General features: G+C 38.6%; 2 non-coding genes across 2 annotated transcripts; both read left to right on the top strand.

Moving 5' to 3' along the window:
- The first annotated feature begins 7,379 nt into the window (after positions 1-7,379).
- On the top strand, positions 7,380-7,451 carry TRNAG-UCC (transfer RNA glycine (anticodon UCC)). Its single transcript has one exon. It is a non-coding gene; the product is annotated as a tRNA-Gly (tRNA).
- Positions 7,452-9,777: 2,326 nt separating this feature from the next.
- Positions 9,778-9,849, top strand: TRNAG-UCC (transfer RNA glycine (anticodon UCC)). Its single transcript has one exon. It is a non-coding gene; the product is annotated as a tRNA-Gly (tRNA).
- The last annotated feature ends 2,234 nt before the right edge of the window (positions 9,850-12,083 follow it).

The raw sequence follows: 12,083 nt of genomic DNA, 5'->3' as shown, positions 1-12,083 counted from the left end.
GGTGGCAAACTGGTCAGCTTAGCTACCTCCTAAGCAGTTGATCTGGGTTTGGTGACCAGCCATTGTAGGCTTTTATTTGTTATGGCTGAGTTGTTAATGTTACTGTTAATTGAATCAATATAGAATCATATCTATTTGGTTAAAATTTCGAGAGACTGGATTATGTTTGCACGTTCCATTGCATCATGCCATCAAGTTACTTAGTAAGTGAAAAACATTCCACTACATACAGTACTTTTGCATTGACGAGAGTTGAGATAAGCACCATTTGCCAGCATTCAAGGATCAGCATGCCATTAACCAGGAGGCTGTGCCATAATCACCAAGCACACCTCATGTGATCGTGCATCTATTGCAAAAGCCATTTTAGAAAAGTTTATAATTGTTGACAGTTCTTCCAACATTTTTATGAGAAATGTGAAACGGTCACTGAGCTTCCTCAACACATCCAAATTCACCACTCCACACCGCATGAACCAACGTCTTTAAGTGTAATTACGTATGAACTGGAGCCCAATCTTATTAATATTATCATTATAACAAAATAAAATTAACTTCTCAACCCTTCCAGTATGTTGCACAACTTTAACAGGAGAGGGCAGTGAAAATCTGCAGCCTTCAATGCGATTGCACCAACCCAATGTGCCTTCATTTTGCCATCTTTGGAATGTCGTGGCATGGATACAATTCAAGACTGTCTATTTGCGCAATGTGTCTGCAAGCGCGATGGTGGTATAATGGTCAGCATAGCTGAATTCCAAGCAGTTGATCCGGGTTCGATTCCCGGCCGTCGCAAATTTTATGTTACCACTAAATTAATGTTAAAATGATGTGTATCATGGAGTTAGTTTCGAGTCAGATTCAATTTGCTTTTCATTTTAAGACGAAAATTATTCATGACCAATAAGGCAGCATACTTGATCATACCATGGTTCATCATCCAAACAGCTGCATCAAATTCATTTTAAGCTTCATTCTTTGAAATCCTGAGTTCTAAATATATTGTACTCGGGATTCCTCAGATGTGTTCCTGTTAAAGAGTATTATTTGGTGCCTTCTTTCCTATAGGACAATAGATACGAAATCTTGCATTTAATGCCAAAGGCTTTGAGTTAAAATTTTTGATTCAAGGGATTTTTTATGAGCAAAAAATGTTTCATTAATATGTATTAATGTTCATGAAATTTGCATGCACGAATAACTTTTATTTTTCTGACATGTTAAAACAAGTCTAAACCATGATAAAAATGAGTCATGGGATTATTAGTCTCTCCAAGAATCAAACGTGGAGTTTTCAGATTCAAGAGTACAGCACTTATGGGAGAGATGTCCAAGCTAACATTTCGGCCCTCTGAAGCCACGACCCAACAGTGGTCCATGACGATACGATGCAAACACCTTCTAAAGAGGACAAACACACAATCATCAACATGATCACCGTTCTCCTTGCCATCACCATTGTTTTCAATCATCATCACTGTCATCATTGCTCTTAATTCGCACTTAAATTTGGTGATAAGCTCTACACACTTTCAACATACAGCTAACATGTACTAGTAAAGGGCATTCAAAGAGAGACATGCTTCATAACAATCTGAAATCTTCAATGTGCCTTCCCATTGATAGTTGTGTTGTGACATGGCTGACATGACAGCACTCTGTGTTGGGTGGCAAACTGGTCAGCTTAGCTACCTCCTAAGCAGTTGATCTGGGTTTGGTGATCAGCCATTGTAGGCTTTTATTTGTTATGGCTGAGTTGTTAATGTTACTGTTAATTGAATCAATATAGAATCATATCTGTTTGGTTAAAATTTCGAGAGACTGGATTATGTTTGCACGTTCCATTACATCATGCCATCACGTTACTTAGTAAGTGATAAACATTCCACTACATACAGTACTTTTGCATTGACGAGAGTTGAGATAAGCACCATTTGCCACCATTCAAGGATCAGCATGCCATCAACCAGGAGGCTGTGCCATAACCACCAAGCACACCTCATGTGATCGTGCATCTATTGCAAAAGACATTTTAGAAAAGTTTATAATTGTTGACAGTTCTTCCAACATTTTTGTGAGAAATGTGAATCGGTCACTGAGCTTCCTCAACACATCCAAATTGACCACTCCACACCGCATGAACCAACGTCCTTAAGTGTAATTACGTATGAACTGGAGCCCAATCTTATTAATATTATCATTATAACAAAATAAAATTACCCTCTAAACCCTTCCTGTATGTTGCACAACTTTAACAGGAGAGGGTAGTGAAAATCTGCAACCTTCAATGCGATTGCACCAACCCAATGTGCCTTCATTTTGCCATATGTGGAATGTGGTGGCATGGATACAATTCAAGACTGTCTATTTGAGCCATGTGTCTGCAAGCGTGATGGTGGTATAATGGTCAGCATAGCTGCCTTCCAAGCAGTTGATCCGGATTCGATTCCCGGCCGTCGCAAATTTTATGTTACCACTAAATTAATGTTAAAATGAGGTGTGTATCATGGAGTCAGTTTCGAGTCAGATTCAATTTGCTTTTCATTTTAAGCCGAAAATTATTCATGACCAATAAGGCAGCATACTTAATAATACCATGGTTCATCATCCAAACAGCTGCATCAAATTCATTTTAAGCTTCATTATTTGAAATCCTGAGTTATAAATATATTGTACTCGAGATTCCTTAGATGTGTTCCTGTAAAAGAGTATTATTTGGTGCCTTCTTTCCTATAGATACGAGATCTTGCATTTAATGCCAAAGGCTTTGAGTTAACATTTTTGCTTCAAGGGATTTTTTATGAGCATAAAATGTTTCATTAATATGTATTATTGTTCATGAAATTTGCATGCACGAATTACTTTTATTTTTCTGACATGTTAAAACAAGTCTAAACCATGATAAAAATGAGTCATGGGATTATTAGTCTCTCCAAGAATCAAACGTGGAGTTTTCAGATTCAAGAGTACAGCACTTATGGGAGAGATGCCCAAGCTAACATTGAGGCCCTCTGAAACCACGACCCAACAGTGGTCCATGACGATACGATGCAAACACCTTCTAAAGAGGACAAACACACAATCGTCAACATGATCACCGTTCTCCTTGCCATCACCATTGTTTTCAATCATCATCACTGTCATCATTGCTCTTAATTCGCACTTAAATTTGGTTATAAGCTCTACACACTTTCAACATACAGCTAACAAGTACCAGTAAAGGGCATTCAAAAGAGACATGCTTCATAACAATCTGAAATCTTAATGTGCCTTCCTATTGATAGCTGTGTTGTGACATGGCTGACATGACAGCACTCTGTGTTGGTGGCAAACTGGTCAGCTTAGCTACCTCCTAAGCAGTTGATCTGGGTTTGGTGACCAGCCATTGTAGGCTTTTATTTGTTATGGCTGAGTTGTTAATGTTACTGTTAATTGAATCAATATAGAATCATATCTATTTGGTTAAAATTTCGAGAGACTGGATTATGTTTGCACGTTCCATTGCATCATGCCATCAAGTTACTTAGTAAGTGAAAAACATTCCACTACATACAGTACTTTTGCATTGACGAGAGTTGAGATAAGCACCATTTGCCAGCATTCAAGGATCAGCATGCCATTAACCAGGAGGCTGTGCCATAATCACCAAGCACACCTCATGTGATCGTGCATCTATTGCAAAAGCCATTTTAGAAAAGTTTATAATTGTTGACAGTTCTTCCAACATTTTTATGAGAAATGTGAAACGGTCACTGAGCTTCCTCAACACATCCAAATTCACCACTCCACACCGCATGAACCAACGTCTTTAAGTGTAATTACGTATGAACTGGAGCCCAATCTTATTAATATTATCATTATAACAAAATAAAATTAACTTCTCAACCCTTCCAGTATGTTGCACAACTTTAACAGGAGAGGGCAGTGAAAATCTGCAGCCTTCAATGCGATTGCACCAACCCAATGTGCCTTCATTTTGCCATCTTTGGAATGTCGTGGCATGGATACAATTCAAGACTGTCTATTTGCGCAATGTGTCTGCAAGCGCGATGGTGGTATAATGGTCAGCATAGCTGAATTCCAAGCAGTTGATCCGGGTTCGATTCCCGGCCGTCGCAAATTTTATGTTACCACTAAATTAATGTTAAAATGATGTGTATCATGGAGTTAGTTTCGAGTCAGATTCAATTTGCTTTTCATTTTAAGACGAAAATTATTCATGACCAATAAGGCAGCATACTTGATCATACCATGGTTCATCATCCAAACAGCTGCATCAAATTCATTTTAAGCTTCATTCTTTGAAATCCTGAGTTCTAAATATATTGTACTCGGGATTCCTCAGATGTGTTCCTGTTAAAGAGTATTATTTGGTGCCTTCTTTCCTATAGGACAATAGATACGAAATCTTGCATTTAATGCCAAAGGCTTTGAGTTAAAATTTTTGATTCAAGGGATTTTTTATGAGCAAAAAATGTTTCATTAATATGTATTAATGTTCATGAAATTTGCATGCACGAATAACTTTTATTTTTCTGACATGTTAAAACAAGTCTAAACCATGATAAAAATGAGTCATGGGATTATTAGTCTCTCCAAGAATCAAACGTGGAGTTTTCAGATTCAAGAGTACAGCACTTATGGGAGAGATGTCCAAGCTAACATTTCGGCCCTCTGAAGCCACGACCCAACAGTGGTCCATGACGATACGATGCAAACACCTTCTAAAGAGGACAAACACACAATCATCAACATGATCACCGTTCTCCTTGCCATCACCATTGTTTTCAATCATCATCACTGTCATCATTGCTCTTAATTCGCACTTAAATTTGGTGATAAGCTCTACACACTTTCAACATACAGCTAACATGTACTAGTAAAGGGCATTCAAAGAGAGACATGCTTCATAACAATCTGAAATCTTCAATGTGCCTTCCCATTGATAGTTGTGTTGTGACATGGCTGACATGACAGCACTCTGTGTTGGGTGGCAAACTGGTCAGCTTAGCTACCTCCTAAGCAGTTGATCTGGGTTTGGTGATCAGCCATTGTAGGCTTTTATTTGTTATGGCTGAGTTGTTAATGTTACTGTTAATTGAATCAATATAGAATCATATCTGTTTGGTTAAAATTTCGAGAGACTGGATTATGTTTGCACGTTCCATTACATCATGCCATCACGTTACTTAGTAAGTGATAAACATTCCACTACATACAGTACTTTTGCATTGACGAGAGTTGAGATAAGCACCATTTGCCACCATTCAAGGATCAGCATGCCATCAACCAGGAGGCTGTGCCATAACCACCAAGCACACCTCATGTGATCGTGCATCTATTGCAAAAGCAATTTTAGAAAAGTTTATAATTGTTGACAGTTCTTCCAACATATTTGTGAGAAATGTGAAACGGTCACTGAGCTTCCTCAACACATCCAAATTCACCACTCCACACCGCATGAACCAACGTCTTTAAGTGTAATTACGTATGAACTGGAGCCCAATCTTATTAATATTATCATTATAACAACATTTGTTTAACCTCTCAACCCTTCCAATATGTTGCAAAACTTTAACAGGAGAGGGCGTTGAAAATCTGCAACCTTCAATGCGATTGCACCATCCCAATGTGCCTTCATTTTGCCATCTGTGGAATGTCGTGGCATGGATACAATTCAAGACTGTCTATTTGCGCCATGTGGCTGCAAGCGCGATGGTGGTATAATGGTCAGCATAGCTGCCTTCCAAGCAGTTGATCCCGGGTCGATTTCCGGCCGTCGCAAATTGTATGTTACCACTGAATTAATGTTAAAATGAAGTGTGTATCATGGAGTCAGTTTCGAGTCAGATTCAATTTGCTTTTAATTTAAAGACGGAAATTATTCATGACCAATAAGGCAGCATACTTGATCATACCATGGTTCATCATCCAAACAGCTGCATCAAATTCATTTTAAGCTTCATTCTTTGAAATCCTGAGTTCTAAATATATTGTACTCGGGATTCCTTAGATGTGTTCCTGTAAAAGAGTATTATTTGGTGCCTTCTTTCCTATGGGACAATAGAAACGAGATCTTGCATTTAATGCCAAAGGCTTTGAGTTAACATTTTTGCTTCAAGGGATTTTTTATGAGCAAAAAATGTTTCATTAATATGTATTAATGTTCATGAAATTTGCATGCACGAATTACTTTTATTTTTCTGACATGTTAAAACAAGTCTAAACCATGATAAAAATGAGTCATGGGATTATTAGTCTCTCCAAGAATCAAACGTGGAGTTTTCAGATTCAAGAGTACAGCACTTATGGGAGAGATGTCCAAGCTAACATTTCGGCCCTCTGAAACCACGACCCAACAGTGGTCCATGACGATACGATGCAAACACCTTCTAAAAAGGACAACCACACAATCATCAACATGATCACCGTTCTCCTTGCCATCACCATTGTTTTCAATCATCATGACTGTCATCATTGCTCTTAATTCGCACTTAAATTTGGTTATAAGCTCTACACACTTTCAACATACAGCTAACATGTACCAGTAAAGGGCATTCAAAGAGAGACATGCTTCATAACAATCTGAAATCTTCAATGTGCCTTCCTATTGATAGTTGTGTTGTGACATGGCTGACATGACAGCACTCTGTGTTGGTGGCAAACTGGTCAGCTTAGCTACCTCCTAAGCAGTTGATCTGGGTTTGGTGATCAGCCATTGTAGGCTTTTATTTGTTATGGCTGAGTTGTTAATGTTACTGTTAATTGAATCAATATAGAATAATATCTGTTTGGTTAAAATTTAGAGAGACTGGATGATGTTTGCACGTTCCATTGCATCATGCCATCAAGTTACTTAGTAAGTGATAAACATTCCACTACATACAGTTCTTTTGCATTGACGAGAGTTGAGATAAGCACCATTTGCCAGCATTCAAGGATCAGCATGCCATCAACCAGGAGGCTGTGCCATAACCACCAAGCACACCCCATGTGATCGTGCATCTATTGCAAAAGCAATTTTAGAAAAGTTTATAATTGTTGACAGTTCTTCCAACATATTTGTGAGAAATGTGAAACGGTCACTGAGCGTCCTCAACACATCCAAATTCACCACTCCACACGGCATGAACCAACGTCTTTAAGTGTAATTACGTATGAACTGGAGCCCAATCTTATTAATATTATCATTATAACAAAAACAAATTTACCTCTCAACCCTTCCAGTATGTTGCACAACTTTAACAGGAGAGGGCAGTGAAAATCTGCAACCTTCAATGCGATTGCACCAACCCAATGTGCCTTCATTTTGCCATCTGTGGAATGTCGTGGCATGGATACAATTCAAGACTGTCTATTTGCACCATGTGTCTGCAATCGCGATGGTGGTATAATGGTCAGCATAGCTGCCTTCCAAGCAGTTGATCCGGGTTCGATTCCCGGCCGTCGCAAACTTTATGTTGCTACTGAATTAATGTTAAAATGAGGTGTGCATCTTCGAGTCAGATTCAATTTGCTTTTCATTTGAAGACGAACATTATTCATGACCAATAAGGATCGTCATATCCAGCATACTTGATCATACCATGGTTCATCATCCAAACAGCTGCATCAAATTCATTTTAAGCTTCATTCTTTGAAATCCTGAGTTCTAAATATATTGTACTCGGGATTCCTCAGATATGTTCCTGTAAAAGAGTATTATTTGGTGCCTTCTTTCCTATAGGACAATAGATACGAGATCTTGCATTTAATGCCAAAGGCTTTGAGTTAACATTTTTGCTTCAAGGGATTTTTTCTAACCAACATCTGTTTAATTACTCTGTATTAATGTGCATTTAATTCGCATGCACGAATTACTTTTATTTTCCTGCCATACTTAAACGAGTCTAAACCGTGATAATAATGAGAATGGGATTTTTAGTCTCCCGAGGAATCAAACGTAGCGTTCTAGGGTTCAAAAGTACAGTCATTCTGGGCGATATGTCCAAGCTATCACTGAAACTCTGAAACCGCGACCCAACAGTGATCGATGAAAATACAGATGCGGACAACTTCTAAAGAGGGTAAACAAACAATCATCAGCTTAGCTGCCTTCCAAGCAGTTGATCTGGATGTGTTGCCCAGCCACGGTAGCCTTTTATTTGTTTCGGCTGAGTTGTTAATGTTACCGTTAATTGAATCAATAGAGAATCATATCTGTTTGGTTAAAATTTCGAGAGACTGGATTATGTTTGCACGTTCCATTGCATCATGTCATCAAGTTACTTAGTAAGTGATAAACATTCCACTACATACTGCACTTTAGCATTGTCGAAAGTTGAGATTCGCACCATTTGCCACCATTCAAAGGATCAGCATGCCATCAACCAGGAGGCTATGCCATAACCACCAAGCACACCTCATGTGATCGTGCATTTATTGCAAAAGCAATTTTAGAAAAGTTTTTAATTGTTGACAGTTCTTCCAACACATTTGTGAGGAATATGAAACGGTCCCTGAGCTTCCTCAACACATCCAAATTCACTAGACTACGCATGAACGAACATCTTTAAATGTAATGACGTATCAACTTGCGCCCAATCTGATGAATATTATCATAAAACTCAACAAATAAAACCTCTGAACCCTTCCAGTATGTTGTAAAACTTTAACAGTAGAGGGCAGTGAAAATTTGCAACCTTCAATGCGATTGCACCAACCCAATGTGCCTTCATTTTTGCCATCTGTGGAATGTCGTGGCATGGATACAATTCAAGTGGTCCATGACGATACGAAGCAAACACCTTCTGAAGAGGACAAACGCACAATCATCAACATGATCACCGTTCTCACTGCCATCACCATTGTTTTCAATCGTCATCACTGTCATCATTGCTCTTAATTCGCACTTAAATGTGGCTAAAAGCTCTACACACTTTCAACATACCGCTAACATGTACCAGTCAAGGACACTCAAAGAGAGACATGCTTCATAACAAACTGAACTCTCCGATGTGCCTTCCTTTTGATAGTTTTCTCGTGACATGGCTGACATGACAGCACTCTGTGTTGGTGGCCAACTGGTCAGCTTAGCTACCTCCTAAGCAGTTGATCTGGGTTTGGTGACCAGCCATTGTAGGCTTTTATTTGTTATGGCTGAGTTGTTAATGTTACTGTTAATTGAATCAATATAGTATTATATCTGTTAGGTTAAAATTTCGCGAGACTGGATTATGTTTGCACGTTCCATTGCATCATGCCATCAAGTTACTTAGTAAGTGATAAACATTCCACTACATACAGTACTTTTGCATTGACGAAAGTTGAGATAAGCACCATTTGCCACCATTCAAGAATCAGCATGCCATCAACCAGGAGGCTGTGCCATAACCACCAAGCACACCTCATGTGATCGTGCATCTATTGCAAAAGCAATTTTTGAAAAGTTTATAATTGTTGACAGTTCTTCCAACATATTTGTGAGAAATGTGAAAACGGTCACTGAGCTTCCTCAACACATCCAAATTCACCACTCCACACCGCATGAACCAATGTCTTTAAGTGTAATTACGTATGAACTGGAGCCCAATCTTATTAATATTATCATTATAACAAAAACATTTTAACCTCTCAACCCTTCCAGTGTGTTGCAAAACTTTAACAGGAGAGGGCAGTGAAAATCTGCAACCTTCAATGCGATTGCACCAACCCAATGTGCCTTCATTTTGCCATCTGTGGAATGTCGTGGCATGGATACAATTCAAGACTGTCTATTTGCACCATGTGTCTGCAAGCGCGATGGTGGTATAATGGTCAGCATAGCTGCCTTCCAAGCAGTTGATCCGGGTTCGATTCCCGGCCCTCGCAAACTTTATGTTGCTACTGAATTAATGTTAAAATGAGGTGTGCATCTTCGAGTCAGATTCAATTTGCTTTTCATTTGAAGACGAACATTATTCATGACCAATAAGGATCGTCATATCCAGCATACTTGATCATACCATGGTTCATCATCCAAACAGCTGCATCAAATTCATTTTAAGCTTCATTCTTTGAAATCCTGAGTTCTAAATATATTGTACTCGGGATTCCTCAGATATGTTCCTGTAAAAGAGTATTATTTGGTGCCTTCTTTCCTATAGGACAATAGATACGAGATCTTGCATTTAATGCCAAAGGCTTTGAGTTAACATTTTTGCTTCAAGGGATTTTTTCTAACCAATATCTGTTTAATTACTCTGTATTAATGTGCATTTAATTCGCATGCACGAATTACTTTTATTTTCCTGCCATACTTAAACGAGTCTAAACCGTGATAATAATGAGAATGGGATTTTTAGTCTCCCGAGGAATCAAACGTAGCGTTCTAGGGTTCAAAAGTACAGTAATTCTGGGCGATATGTCCAAGCTATCACTGAGACTCTGAAACCGCGACCCAACAGTGATCGATGAAAATACAGATGCGGACAACTTCTAAAGAGGGTAAACACACAATCATCAGCTTAGCTGCCTTCCAAGCAGTTGATCTGGACGTGTTGCCCAGCCACGGTAGCCTTTTATTTGTTTCGGCTGAGTTGTTAATGTTACCGTTAATTGAATCAATATAGAATCATATCTGTTTGGTTAAAATTTCGAGAGACTGGATTATGTTTGCACGTTCCATTGCATCATGCCATCAAGTTACTTAGTAAGTGACAAACATTCCACTACATACTGCACTTTAGCATTGTCGAAAGTTGAGATTCGCACCATTTGCCACCATTCAAAGGATCAGCATGCCATCAACCAGGAGGCTATGCCATAACCACCAAGCACACCTCATGTGATCGTGCATTTATTGCAAAAGCAATTTTAGAAAAGTTTTTAATTGTTGACAGTTCTTCCAACACATTTGTGAGGAATATGAAACGGTCCCTGAGCTTCCTCAACACATCCAAATTCACTAGACTACGCATGAACGAACATCTTTAAATGTAATGACGTATCAACTTGCGCCCAATCTGATGAATATTATCATAAAACTCAACAAATAAAACCTCTGAACCCTTCCAGTATGTTGTAAAACTTTAACAGTAGAGGGCAGTGAAAATTTGCAACCTTCAATGCGATTGCACCAACCCAATGTGCCTTCATTTTTGCCATCTGTGGAATGTCGTGGCATGGATACAATTCAAGACTGTCTATTTGCGCCAAGTGTCTGCAAGTGCGATGGTGATATAATGGTCAGCATAGCTGCCTTCCAAGCAGTTGATCCGGGTTCGATTCCCAGCCGACGCAGTTTTTATGTTGCTACTGAATTGATGTTAAAATTAGGTGTGTATCATGGAGTCAGTTTAGAGTCAGATTCAATTTGATTTTCATTTGAAGATGAAAATTTTTCATGACCAATGAGGATCGTCATATCCAGCAGACATGGTCATACCATGGTTCATCTTTCAAACAGATGCATCAAATTCATTTTAAGCTTCATTCTTTGAAATCCTGAGTTCTAAATATATTGTACTCGGGATTCCTCAGATGTGTTCCTGTAAAACAGTATTATTTGGTGCCTTCTTTTCTATAGGACAATAGATTCGAGATCTTTGATTTTATTCCCAAAGGCTTTGTGTTAACTTTTTTGCTTCAAGGGATTTTTTAATGAGCAAAAAATGTTAAATGAATATATATTAAAGTTCATGAAATTCGCATGCACGAATTACTTTTATTTTCCTGACATGTTAAAACAAGTCTAAACCATGATAAAAATGAGTCATGGGATTATTAGTCTCTCCAAGAATCAAACGTGGAGTTTTCAGATTCAAGAGTACAGCACTTATGGGAGAGATGTCCAAGCTAACACCTTCTAAAGAGGACAAACACACAATCATCAACATAATCATCGTTCTCTATCACTGTCATCATCATTGCTCCTAATTCACGATTAAACGGGGGTTAAAAGCTCCACACACTCACAACATACTGCCATCATGTACCAATAGAGGGCAATCAAAGAGCGACATTCTTCATAGTGATCAAACATCTCCAATGTGCCTTCCTTTTGCCAGTTGTTTCCTGGCATGGCGAACATTCAGCCACTGTGCGATGGTGATTTACTGGTCAGC

Source organism: Lampetra planeri, chromosome 24 (genome assembly GCF_965212315.1).
Source record: "Lampetra planeri chromosome 24, kcLamPlan1.2.h2, whole genome shotgun sequence".
Classification (NCBI taxonomy): domain Eukaryota; kingdom Metazoa; phylum Chordata; class Hyperoartia; order Petromyzontiformes; family Petromyzontidae; genus Lampetra; species Lampetra planeri.
Note: the sequence above shows the minus strand (reverse complement) of the source record. Positions and strands in the feature narration are given on the sequence as shown.